The sequence below is a fragment of the Adiantum capillus-veneris genome, chromosome 16 (assembly GCF_014529385.1).
Source record: "Adiantum capillus-veneris isolate H3 chromosome 16, ASM1452938v2, whole genome shotgun sequence".
Taxonomy (NCBI): Eukaryota; Viridiplantae; Streptophyta; class Polypodiopsida; order Polypodiales; family Pteridaceae; genus Adiantum; species Adiantum capillus-veneris.
Genome location: NC_140946.1, coordinates 34,904,493 through 34,919,052, shown reverse-complemented (window position 1 = coordinate 34,919,052; position 14,560 = coordinate 34,904,493).

Below are 14,560 nucleotides of genomic sequence, written 5' to 3'. Positions count from 1 at the left end.
GATATGATAAGATAACAAGTCAATGACTTATACTTTGCTAATGAAGTTATGTCGACCCGTTACTTTCATGGAAAGTGAAAAGAGGTACTCTTTTAGTTCATCTTTGTTGTGATAACTTGTTTAGCATACTCAAGTGAGTTCTAAATGGAGTTTACACACTATGTTGGTTATGGGCCGGTTATACAATACAGTTGCAAAGGGAAAACATTGTGGACGATCAAGATGTTAGTCTTGGTTTCATTGAACCTCCTTTTGAACTGTGTTCCAGTCAAAAAAACAATTGGATCCATGAAGGATGCCACTGTGGAAAACATTAGTGTTCTTATGAAGATATAACCACTTTTCTTTTTGAGGATGAAAACGCTTCTCCAAGGGGGAGTAAAATCAAGCCTAGGGTAAGATCGGGTAGGCCAAGGACCAGATGGCTAGGGTAACATCGGGCAGGCTAAGGGTCAGGACGGAGCCATGCGGTCAAGGGGACCCTATTATTAGCAAGGTAGAACCTATATAGGGCATGGTTGGGTGGAGAGTTGCAGGCTCTAGTCCCCTCTATCTCACATAGAGAGAGAGAGAGAGAGATAAGGAAGAGTGAGTGAGTAAGAGTGTGTGTCTGTAGAGAGAAAATGCATGTGTAGGGATATATCTATATATACATATATATATATATACATACATACATACATACATATATATATATATATATATATATATATATATATATATATATATATATATATATATATATACACACACATATACATATACATATATATATATATATATATATATATATATATATATATATATATACACACACATATACATATACATATATATATATATATATATATATATATATATGTATATGTATATATGTGTATATATATATATATATATATATATATATATATATATATATATATATATATATGTATATGTATATGTGTGTATATATATATATATATAGAGAGAGAGAGAGAGAGAGAGAGTGAGAGATTGTTTGTGTTAGAGAGAGGGATAGAGAGAGAGTATGTGTGTGTGTGTGTGTGTTTGTGTAGAGAAAGAGGGTTTGTACATAGAGAGATAGATAGATTTTATTATCTTCTTCGAAGGTCAAATATGACCTATGGGACCAAAGGTACATGTTATGTAGTATGTGTGTGGATGATGAGTAATTCTTGATGCTCCAAAATTGTGGTGATGAGAGGGGCTAGGAGAGGAAAGTGTGTAGGTCTAAGTCATGGCTGAAAATATGAGGGAAGCAAGTTTGGATGTAACCAAAAGTTGAGCACTCTAGTAGTGTGTGGTACTCAAACTCTCAAACTTGCAATGAGCATAATGTGCAATTTGACTCTTCTCCATTGCCACAGCACCCTGTCTCGCATCGAAGGGAGTGGGAGCTAAGCCAAATGGTTGTGATAGTACATAGCAATGACAAGGGGATATACTCAAGCATGTAAGAGAGTACATTTTCCTTTTTTAGTAAAAAACATGGTTTTGTAGTTGGAGGCAATATGGGTGGTGTAATGTATGAAGCGTGAACCCCCAAATTTTTCCCAACCCATAATACATTGGCATTGTAGAAAAGCTTCATTCACTTGAAAGTCTCACGTAGCAAGTGTAATGCATCACATCTTGCAAACTACTTCTTTATGTCTTGCATCCATCATGTGCTCAAGAGTTTTCTTTTATGAGTCTTTTAAGCTTTTTTGCTTTCTTCCCAAGCAATTGTAGGAAGTCGATGTGAGGGGTTTGGACGCATCTTTATCATGCACTCCACAACCCTTTCCACATCCATAACCTCAATTGGAAAAGATCCCGACTCAAGAAGTAGGAGCATATATGGTGTTTGTGTCTTAACTTTGAGAAAGTTTGTAAGAAAATTCCGCTTAGACATTCTCAAACTCTTTCCAAGTATACTTTAAGATACTCCTGCCCCAGAGTTCAACTCCATAAAGAAGAACCGGTGTCACCAATGTGTCAAAATGGTACTTCCTGAGAACTCAACACTTGATGTTTCCCGCATTACACATGTTCTCAAAAGCATAATATGCTCTATTTTTGGCTTCCAAAACTTGATTTTTCCCACATTACACATGTTCTCAAAAGCATAATATGCTCTATTTTGGCATCCAAACAACACATAGCACAACCATGCCACTTGTGATTGGCCAGAACCTCAAGGTCAAGGTATTTAAAGCTCTCAACAACTTCAAGTGTCTCTTGTTGTACACAATGCATGGCTTCTCCTTATGTTGGTTTTCACAAGCATAACCTTTGTTTTCGATTCATTCACAATTAGCCCACTATACAAGCAAAAGTTCTCAAGGACGACCATAAGCTTTTGTGCATCCATTAAAGTGTGTGCCAGAAGCACTACATCATCTGCATACAACAAAAGCATGATTACCGCATTGCCAATAGTGACCTCTTCAATGCCTTCTTCTTGCATTAAATCGAGCATCATTTGTTCCAATTGATCAATGCATATACCAGAGAGAGTTGGTGACAACAAACATCCTTGTTTAATCCTAATAGTTCTTGCAAGAATTTCTTCCCATGCGAAATTGACACAGCACCTTATAGATTCAAGAAACCGCAAGCATAAACTCACTTTGCACTTGGAATTCTTCCATTCTTCTCCACAAATTGTTACGCAGAATCATATCAAAGGCTTTCTTAAAGTCCGCAAAGCAAAAATACAATCTCTTTTCTTTCAACTGACTTTCCTCCAAGAGAACACGAAGAGTAATAATATGATCAATGGTATTATTTCGTCGACGAAAACATACTTGTCCTTTTTTATGCTTGCCATTCTCTTTAGCATAATCACTCAAATTTTATCTCCATTATGCACCCAAACAACTTTTCCATGAGAGACCTAATCATTATAGTTCGGTAGTTATTTATATTATTTACATCCCCTATTTTATGCAAAAGCTTGACCCAATTAGTACTCCAATCACAAGGCATACCATGTTGAAGTGCAAGGTTGAACATATCACACATCCACTCATGTGTATAATATTCCGTCCATTTAATCATTTCCGGCATGATACCTTGAAGATCTCTTGCTTTGCAAATGGCCAACTTTTGAGGTAAACTTCGTCCAACTCCCTCCAAGTGAACTTCCATAGTGAACTTCCTCCAGCTCCCTTAAAATGTATGGCATATAAAATTATTGAGTATCATGTTGCAATGTTTTTGTGCAACCATTTATATCTCCAAAGACAATAACATCATCTTTGCCTTTAAAATAAGCAATGTCCTTCTCTAAATCAAATGAAGGTTGATCTCTATCCATGCAAACATAAAAGGGGGAATCGTGATGAGGAATGTTACAACCAGCTACCAAAATGGGTGCTCTTTTTGGTGTCATAATTTTTAGCCATACATAATGTTTGTACTTGTCATCTTTCACGATTGATACAAAATCTTCCAATCCTTTCTTAACCATACATGCTACCCCTCCTTGTCCTCTTACTTGCTTGAGATTTTTTACCCCATCAATGAATGTACATTGTAATCCTCCAACCCATTAATCCTTTGTGTATCATGCTTTCAAATTTCAAGAAAAAGTACAACATCGGCTTTGCTTGTTAGCTCATCTATACCAACTCCCACATTCCATGGGTTTCCATTGCAATTCCAAAAGAATACTTTCAATTACAACTTGGTCTCATAGGTCGCACATTCCTATATGCTCGATGGACTTGAGTCCTCCTTGGGCACATTTTCTTCATGAGAATCTCCTTGTTTGTCTTATTTCTCTCCTCATATGCCTTGTGATGCGTAGAGAGATATAGAGGGAGAGTGTGTGCATACACGTATAGAAAGAGGGAGATAGAGTAGGGTAGAGACAATGAGTGTGCATACACGTATAGAAAGAGGGAGATAGAGATAGGGTAGAGAGAATGTGTGTGCATAGAGAGAGAGAGTATGTGTGTATACGTAGAGAGAGAGGTGGGGTAGAGAGATATAGTGGGAGAGAGAGTGTGTGCATTTGTAGGGATAGAAAGAAGTGGATAGAGAGGGAATGTGTGCATAGAGAGTGAGGTAGAGAGATAGAAAGAGAGAGTGAGTGTCTGTGTGTGTGTAGAGTGTGTGCGTGTGTAGGGATAGAGAGTGAGTGTGAGAGAGTGTGTGCCTTTAAAAAGAGGAGTAGAGAGAGAGTGTGTGCATAGAGAAAGGGGTTAGAGAGAATAAGTGAGAGTGTGTGTGTGTGTGTGTGTGCATAGAGAGAGAGAGAGAGTTTGTGTAGGGATAGATAGAGAGAGTGTGTGTAGAGAGAGAAGGGGTGGCGTGTAGCGTGGCTAATTTTTATGTAATGCAAAGGGTCATATTCCCAATTTTATTGTACACACACACGCGCGCGCGTGCAGACGTGCACACACACGCGCGCGCGTGCACACGTGTGCACACACACAGAAGAAGCAGAAGAAGAGAATTTTAACATCGTAGGAAACTATCTCGAGTGTGTGTGTGTGTGTGTGTGTGTGTGTGTGTGTGTGTGTGTGTGTGTAGAGAGAGAGAGAGAGAGAGAGAGAGAGAGAGAGAGAGAGTATAGGGAGATAAAGAGAAAGGAAATGAAATGTTATAATAACATCTTCTAAATGCCAAATGTGTTATTTGATACTAGGTCCGCTGAGAGAGAAAGTGAGTGGATACTTTATATCATGTTAGATACACAACACTGAGAGATAATGGCTTTTTCTCATATTTATTGTATATTGATTGATGGTCGATTCTTATGTAATGTTCAAGATCAAAGTCCCATTTTTCTTGCAAAAAACAAGGGGATAAGGAAGGGAATGGTGTGTAGCAGGGTCTCTTTATTTGCCATGGGATTAAAAATGAGATCAAGGAATGACAAAATGGGAGATTGCTATGTGGGATGAAATGGTGGGTGTGGCAGGTCCTAAAAGTGAGTGGTCAAACTTATAGGGTTAGAGGTGGAGGGGTCTTCTCTTTCTTAATAAAATGAGAAAATTTGAGTCTTTTTTCATAAATTCAGGATAAAAATCCACTCTTTCTTTCTCTAGAGGCTTCTGACCCCCTATCCCCATAAAAGGGGGTCTTTCAAAAACGTGTTGACATCTCTCTCCTCTTTACTCTCTCCAAGGTTGCTACATCTAAGATTTTGTAATTTTGATTGATTATAAATACATCAAAATGTCCCCAAAGAGTTGGTCTGGTGATAAGGCTTTGGCCTCTCAACCTACAGGTTGTGGGTTCAAATATCCAATGGGTCACAATTTAAAGGGACATCTTGTGCTCACGTAGAGTTCACGTTGCTAGGGCCCTTGCCCTTGGAGACTCGAGTTCAAAAAACGTGCTGACATCTCTCTCCTCTTTACTCTCTCCAAGGTTGCTACATCTAAGATTTTGTAATTTTAATTGATTATAAATACATCAAAATGTCCCCAAAGAGTTGGTCTGGCGATAAGGCTTTGGCCTCTCAACCTACAGATTGTGGGTTCAAATCTCCAGTGGGGTCACAATTTAAAGGGACATCTTGTGCTCACATAGAGTTCACGTTGCTAGGGAAAAATTTCCCCAAAGAGTTGGTCTGGCGATAAGGCTTTGGCCTCTCAACCTACAGGTTATGGGTTCAAATCTCTAGTGGGGTCACAATTTAAAGGGACATCTTGTGCTCACGTAGAGTTCACGTTGCTAGGGCCCTTGCCCTTGGAGACTCGAGTGCATCCTCCTCCTAGGGTGGGTCGCCAAAGGAGGAAGTTCCTATCTGTTTCTACAAGTTCTCCCTATCATTCCCAACATGTGATGCATCAATTATGTGGCCATGATGATGCCTATGCGTGGCTCTTGCCTGATGGTACATTGCCCTTGCCCGATTATGTAACATGGCTAATATTTGAAAGGGATGAGCACCTCCCCCTGTGGGCCCTTTGGTGTGTCAAAAAACAACATCGAAAGTTGTTTTTTCTATGTACATTGTGCCGATGTGTGTGTGTGTGCGTGTGTGTGTGTGTGTGTGTGTGTGTGTGAAAGAGAGAGAGAGAAAGAGAGAGAGAGAAAGAGAGAGAGAGGCACATGACAATGTATGTATTATCTTCAAGGCAAGCTCAAAATCTACTTAATATTTTATAAGTTTACTCTATACAGATGTGTGTTTGTGTGTGTGTGTGTGTATGTGTGAGAGAGAGAGAGAGAGAGAGAGAGAGAGAGAGAGAGACGGAGAGAGAGAGAGAGAGAGACAAAGTCCACAAAGCAACAATACAATCTCTTTTCTTTCAACTAACTTTCCTCCAGGAGAACACGAAGAGTAATAATATGATCAATGGTACTATATCGTCGATGAAAACTTTCTTGTCCTTTTTGACGCTTGCCATTCTCTTTAGCCCAATCACTCAATTTTATCTCCATTATGCACCCAAATAACTTTTCCATGACACTATGAAAATCTCCAAGTGTTTATCGTGCTGTTTTATCGCATTTTGTAGAGAGAAAGTGTAAATTCAACGAGAGAAACAAGAGAGAGGATGGCGGGGTTTTTTTTTGTTTAAATTATTACCACGACTGTATCCGCTATTATTATCGCTATTATTACCGTAGTCATTACCTTGTCCACTACCGTTGTTATATCTGCTGCCCAAATTTAGCACCTAAACTTTCAAATTCAGGATTAACTCCCCCCTTCCCCCCCCCCCCCCCCCCCCCCCCCCTCTTCAAATTTTGGTGTTTCCCTCCTCTCAATACAAATTGAAGAGTATTGTATATAATTTTCAATTATAAAAATGAAGAGAAAGAGGGGGGAGAAGGAGGTGGGGGATATAAGGCCCAGTCCAGACACTACGGTGGAAATGCTTTCCACAGGGGCGTTTAATTTGCGTGGCAAAAGCCTATTTGCTGCAGTAGATATCACCTTCCTCTTGGCCGGCCATTTCTCTTCCGGCACCCCCCCCCCCCCCCTTCGGAAGAGCTGCTGGCCTCTCTCCACCTCTCTCTGTTTTTTGCTCTTTTTCCTCCAACACCGTTTAGACGAGGCGGTGGTAGACCTGCAGAAAGTATTTCTTCCTCCAGCCTCGTCTGAACCCAGCCTAAGATTACCCTTGTTTACAACTAAAATAATCATTGTCAATTGATTAACATAATTGAGCATACTCTCAAATCTAAAGAGAGAAAGAGGAGGGAGAGAGAGGTGAATGGATTACACGATCAAAAAACTTCATAACTACAAAATGTTTATGAATCATCTTCCAAAATATCTCTACATGAAGCATCATCCAATTCTAATCCCATGGCTCCTAAATCAATAAAGAGAGAAACGGAATTGTCGTTTGTGGATGCATTTCAAGCTTCATCATCTTCGAGTTCGTCGTCCTCCATGTCATCATCTTCATCATCATGACAATCATCCTCGTTAAGAATTGCTGCCGCCGGACTTGATTCATCAACCTCCCTCTCCTCTGTTTCCACCTCATCAAAAGTTGGAGGTGGAAGAGGATCGAAGATAGACTCCACTTCATTAGTGGAAAAAATGGTTCTCCCCCGAGGTGTTACGGGAATTACGATCCAAAGTTTTGGTTGGTGTATTGTTGGGATATAGATGACCTATAAAATAGAAGCTCAAAGCGAGTAACATTGGTATAACTAATGATACAACAAGTAAATAAGAATAAAAAAGGTACATGTCACTCACCTGCTCGCAATTGCGCGGTAAAACTAAATTGTCATACCTCCTTGTGTGATGCACACTAGAGTCCACCATGTAGAGGCCATTCTCATGTCGTCTAGACACATTTTCAAACCACTTGAACTCAAAGATGAAGCTATCAAAGGTTCTAAAATTAACCTTTAGTATCCTTTCAATAGTTCCACAATACCTAGCTTCATCACCGTTTGTGTCAAAGTTGCCCATGATGGCACAATCGATGGTGGTTCTACGCTCGTCAATGTGGCGCGTACGAAAGTGACGACCCTTTGACCACATAGAGTTAAAGGAAAGGCACTACAAAATAGAAAAATATATTAATTTATCAAATACATATTAAAGATAATTTCAACAAATAGCGAGACAATATGGTTTAGGTATATGAGTACTCTACCTTTGGTACGCAGCCTCGTGCATACTCCCATTCTTTGTTGGTGATGTCTTCTCCGCACGCTTTTGCCTCGGTCATTCTCTCATGAATCCACTCTGCACTAATGAGATATGGGAAACATGCAAGGTGTCTAGGCACTGAGGGTGCCCTCCTTCCTCCATGTGCTTGTTTCCATGCTTCCCTCTCTTGCAAACGCCTGGACTTTCCCACTGTCCACAAGTCCACCCACTTGGTCATAATCTTTGCATTGAGAATGCAAAAGTTATCGACCACTCGGGATAGATTCATATCCATGTTAAGTAGTTTCCCCTTTCCACTTGTCAAGTGTGAAGTCATCCTTGAATCTTCCTTGTCGGACTACATGCGAGGCATTGAAGGATCAACTTGTGCCAAATACTCTCATATGTAAACAAATGCCTCTTGAACAATCCACCCTTTGGCCATACATGCCTCTGGTTGAGACCGTAGCCGCACAAAATCTTTGAGAGTCTTTAAAAACCTCTCTAAGAATAACATCCATCGTGCGTGCACTACTCCACATATAGCTATCTCCTCCACCACGTGAACCAAGAGGTGAATTTGACTAAGAAGGACCGATCGAGGAAATGCATCCTCAATGGCACACACAGTTTCTATTGCAAGTGTTTGAGCAGCAGGGATAGCATCTATTTCGATTTCCTTAGAGCTCACAAATCTGCAAGAAAATACACAAGGATACACTAAGTGCTAGTTGAAATTATTGTTTACATAAAAAATGTGTAGTCGAGTGGAGTCTTGTGGTGTACCTTAATAGCTCTCCTAATTTGAAAATAGCGTCCCTGACTTTCTTGTCCCAACATATATACATACTCACCGGTAGAATGAACTACAATGTAAATCAGGAAAAGGAAAAGTGAGTGATAGTCATACACACAAACTATAGATAGAATAGGGAGTATGAAGAATATCTGAAGCATCTTGTGCCAATCATGAGACTTCAACCCATACAATTGAACGCTTCCATCCTTCTTCGCTTTTGTGAAATCTCCCTTTAGCGACCTCATGTATCCTGTTGGTGTGCGAGTAGGGGAAATGGTACCCTTCACCTTGTCTAATTCTTCTTTTGCTAGCATCCATGGTGCTTTAGGAAGCACAATCTTTCCATTTGGGGCACGCCATGGAGTGGCAGAGGCAGGGAGACGTTTTAAAAGCCTCAAATCCTCCCTCGCCCCCAAAGAGTCCTTCTTGCCAATAATGTGGTCCCATAGTATTTGGGCTACATTATTGAATATGTGCATGGGATACAAGAGGTGTTGTATTTTTAAGTCCTTCCAATATGGAAACCTTAAAAATATGGAATACCTCGACATACCTTTTGGTGGAGGACACGGAGCCGGATTGTCGTTGTGGTGTTCCTCCCAAATGGTTTCCCAATCTGCCATTGTGAGCTTTAGAGGAGCCTTCCCATTTGTTGGAGCCTTGTGCTTGCTATGACCTTGGGGTAAGAAACGATGGTTGTTTGGATAGAATACCTTGCGCAAGGAATCTGGCCTCTCCGTCACCAACGATGGCCCGCAAGTAGGACACGCATTATGGCCCGATGTGGACAACCCTGCATACATATCATATGCTTAGAGAGATGAGTGAACTAAAGTGAGCTAAAGGAAGGTAAAGAGAGAGAGAGAGAGAGAGAGAGAGAGAGAGAAAGAGAGAGACAGAGAGAGAGAGAGAGATCGAGGACAGGGGGTTACCAGAAATCTCTCCAAGCTCAGGATAGTCGTACATAGTCCACATAAGGATTCCCCTCACTTGAGCCTCCCTCCCCCCTTTGCAAGTGATATATCGACAACAGGAATGCCTCTCCATAACTCCTCCAACTCCTCGATGAGGGGTTCGAGGTAAATGTCAATATTTGACACTTTGTACTTCCCTGGCACAAGCAAGGAAAGAAGTATATTGCCCTTCTTGGTTGTCTCCCATGGTGGAATATTGTAGTTGACAATCACCACAGGCCAAGTGCTCCATGAAGTAGACTTAGTGTTGAAGGGGTTGACACCATCACTTGCTAACCCAAGCCTCAAGTGTCAAGGCTCCAACCCAAACTCTGGCCATTGATTTTTGATGTGCCTCCATGCAGGTGAATCAACAGGGACACGCATCATTCCATCATTTGAGCATTGGTCTGCGTGCCTCGCGAGACGCTCCACGATAGAACTGCTTTTAAACATGCGGTGGATGTGAGGAATTAATGGAAAATGTCTTAATACCTTGCGGGGTAGGTGTGCCACGCTCACACCTATTTTGTATCGTGCCTCCCCGCACACGGGACATGAGGTAGCATGTGCATGCTCATTGCGGTATAGCATGCAATCGTTGACGCACGCATGGATGCGCTCATACTCCATTCCAAGTGCAGTGACATACGATCTAGCTCGTCAACGATCTGGAGGCATGTGGTGATCAACTGGCAACATTTTTCCCATCAAACTACAACAAACATGCGTATTAGTATAATTCCTAGAAGACAACACCATAAAGAGAGAGCGAGACAGTATATAAAAGCCACATTCTATACTTATAGAAGAAGTGCATCGACACTTGCATTACTCCAACCGAATTTTTCTTGCAAGTTGAGTACTTCCAACGATGCTCGGAGCACCGAGTACTGTGCACCGTCGTAAAGACGTGTTCGGACACTCGTCATCAATCTATCCTCCGTTTTGGTAGCCCGTTTAGTGCAGGGCTGACAATCTTCTTTGCACACGTCACGCCCATGAGCTAGTAACTCATCACACATGTCGAACGTGTACTCATCCTCTACCTCAAAGTGTGAAGAAGACTCCGTAGGAGCTGCCGACGTAGAGCCAACGGTAGGATCACCATGCGGTGCACCCAGATCGCCCAGTCGCTCTTGCCTCTGCCGTTCGGCCTTGTGCGCCAGTGCACCACCACCTAACACAGACCAATGGGGCACTTCCTCAAGCGACGGGTGAGTCGTGCTATCATCTCTCCGAGTGCTTTTTCGAGGATGCCAAAGCCCTTCGTTCTCCACGTGCTCCAAAGCAATGCGCCTCAAGCGAGGAATTGCCCTTTTTCACTTGGCGCAAGGACAAGGTAGTTTTTCCTTGAGCCAACGATCTCGCTCTGGGCCTCCACGAGGACCACGATCATCCCAGTCGATGTCCTGTACACGTCAAAGGTTGTTTATTTACTCATGTGTCGTAAACACTTTAAAAAACACTTAATTCCATTAGAAAAATTACACTTAATTCTATTAGAAAAATTACATATAGTTAAAGTCAAAGGGAATAAATGACAATGAGTGTTAAAATTATTTTTTAACTAAAAAAGATTTTTAAAATTCAATTATTAAACATTTAAAAGTACTACAAAATAAAGTATCCATAAAAAATTGAAATCTTCATAAAAAACTCAAAAGACGTAAAAAATGAAATAATGTATAGCTAAGGGTGGGGGGGGGGTTTGTACCCCCTCCCCCCCCCCCCCCCCTGCAACCTCAGATTTGCATGTATCCGTTTGAAATGATTGGCCGCTATGAACGGTAATAGTCGTGGTAATAGTCGCGGTAATACCTAGCGCCTAAAAAAAGAAAAGAAGGCAGAGTATGCCACGTTTTTGCAGCATACCCTGCCTTCCCTGCTTTCTTGCTCTCTGCCATCGCTCACAAGCTTCCCCCTCCTCCTCTCCCCCACTCCCTATCTCTCTCTCCTTCAACGTGCCTCCCCTCCCCTCCCCCCCCCCCCAACCTCTCTCTTCCCCCTCTCTTCTTCTCCAAGTTTCGTCGAAGAGGATTTCGTGCAAGTTTCGGCAAGGGGTATTCCGCCATCTTCTTTGGACGCTCAACCTATTCGAAGCTCAACCGTGCTACAAAGACGAGGTAAACATAAAAGCACATCCTCCCTCTTGCCCTTTTGTTTTCTACTACACACACACACATAAATTTAAAAAAATTGAGAAAATAGAGAATCCATTATAACATACCTCATTCATTAAGAAGCGGTTGTTTCGCACGGCTTGTTTGAAATGGTTGTTTTGCTAGGCACGTTTGAAAATGGTTGCTTTGCTAAGCACGTTAAAAAAATGATTGATTTGTCACGCACGTTTTGAAAATGATTGTTTGGATAGTGTTAGATAAAATAGAGAGAGAGAGAGAGAGAGAGAGAGAGAGAGAGAGAGAGAGAGAGAGAGAGAGAGAGAGATGAATAAAGAGAGAGATTTAGAGAGAGAGAGAGAGAGAGAGAGAGAGAGAGATGAATAAAGAGAGAGATTTAAAGAGAGAGAGAGAGAGAGAGAGAGAGAGGGAGGGAGAGAAAGAAAGAGAGAGATAGAGGGAGAGTAGATAGAGAGAGAGAGAGAGAGAGAGAGAGAGAGAGAGAGAGAGAGAGGGAAATAGGGAGATAGAGAGAAAGAAAGAGAGAGAGAGAGAGATAGAGAGGGAGAGAAAGAAAGAGAGAGATAGAGGGAGAGTAGATAGAGAGGGAGAGAGGGAGAGAGATAGAGGTATAGAGGTAGAGGTAGAGATAGAGAGTGAGAGAGGGAAAGAGGGAGAGATAGAGTGAGAGAGGGAGAGAAAGAGAGAGATAGAGGGAAATAGGGATAGGGAAAGAGAGAGAGTAGATAGAGAGGGAGAGAAAGAGAGGAATAGAGATAGAGAGAAAGAAAGAGAGATAGATAAAGAGAGGGAGAGATAGAGTGAGAGAGGGAAAGAGGGAGAGAAAGAGAGAGATAGAGGGTGAGAAAGAGAGAGAGAGAGATAGAGAGGGAGAGAAGAAACAGTGGGAAAGAGGGAGATAGAGGGAAAGAGAGAGAGGGAGAGAAAGAAAGAGAGAGATAGAGGGAGAAAGAAAGAGAGAGAGAGAGAGAGAGAGAGAGAGAGAGAGAGAGAGAAAGAGAGGAAAAGAGGGAGAGAAAGAAAGAGAGGGAAAGAGGGAGAGAAAGAGAGAGAGAGAGAGAGGGAGAGAAAGAAAGAGAGAGAGAAAGAGAAATAGAGAAAGAAAGAGAGAGAGAAAGCGAAGGGCAGCCCATCCCGAAGCTTGAAGGGTGTAGGTAGAAGACAATGGGTTCCACTTGTAAAACATGCTGATCTATGTTTTGCAATAATGGGATGAAGCTGGTCGTGGTCCTTGGGGTCGCTCTTGTGGACGTACGCGAAGCCCGAAAAAGTGGTACCCAAGTCCAAAGCCACCATGACCTTATCCGAGACCTCCATGCCTCGACAGAAGATGTCGTCCATGTTTGGCTTCTCATCTCTGAGAGTGCTTGCTTTCCATGGAGGCGCAGACATGACTCTGGGATGGAGAGAGAGAGAGAGAGAGAGAGAGAGAGAGAGAGAGAGAGAGAGAGAGAGAGAGAGAGATAGACTGAGAGAAATAGAATTACTTATTGCATTACATTAGAATTGTAATGTTATGATCAATTGATCACTTAGATGTTGAATTTAGGGGCAGCCAACACAAAACGATGGCTGCATTTACAACCTTAACATATATATGTGTGTACATATATATCTGTTTATGCATATATGTAGACACTAAGTACGAGAGCATAGCATCCAAAGGTTAGACACTTCCTCTTGGGTATAGTTCTTTTTTAATCGTGGCGTTGTGGTCATTGATCCACTCATGCATGGATTACTGCAATGTACCTTTGGTTTACCACCGTTGAAACTACGATGATATCTAAAGAGGTGCAGTTGACCTTTGGCACTACTAGCCTCTACTTAGGTCTACTAGTATGTGTATGTATCTACATGTTTGTATGCTAATAAATATATCCTCTGGGAGAGAATTGTAATGTTACGATCAATTGATCACTTAGACGTTGAATTTAGGTGCAGCCAACCCAAAACGATGGCTACATTTACAACCTTAACATATATATGTGTGAACATTCTGTTTATGCATGTATGTACGCGAAGCCCGAAAAAGTGATGCCCAAGGCCAAAGCCACCATGACCTTAGCCGAGACCTCCATGCCTCGGCAAAAGATGTCATCCATGTTTGGCTTCTCATCTTTGAGAGTGCTTGCTTTACATGGAGGCGCAACATGACTCTGGGATGGAGAGAGAGAGAGATAGAGTGAGAGAAATAGAATTACTTATTGCATTACATTAGAATTGTAATGTTACGATCAATTGATCACTTAGATGTTGAATTTAGGTGCAGCCAACACAAAACGATGGCTACATTTACAACCTTAACATATATATGTGTGTACATATATAGTTGTTTATGCATGTATGTAGGCACTAAGTACGGGAGCATAGCATCCGAGGTTAGACGCTTCATCTTGGGTATAGTCCTTTTTTAATCGTGGTATTGCGGTCATTGATCCACTCATGCATGGATTACCGGAACGTACCTTTGGTTTTACCACGGTTGAGACTACGATGATATCTAAAGAGATACAGTTGACCTTTGGCACTACTAGCCTCTACTTAGGTCTACTAGTATGTATATGCATCTACGTGTTTGTGTGGTAATATACTTGTGTAC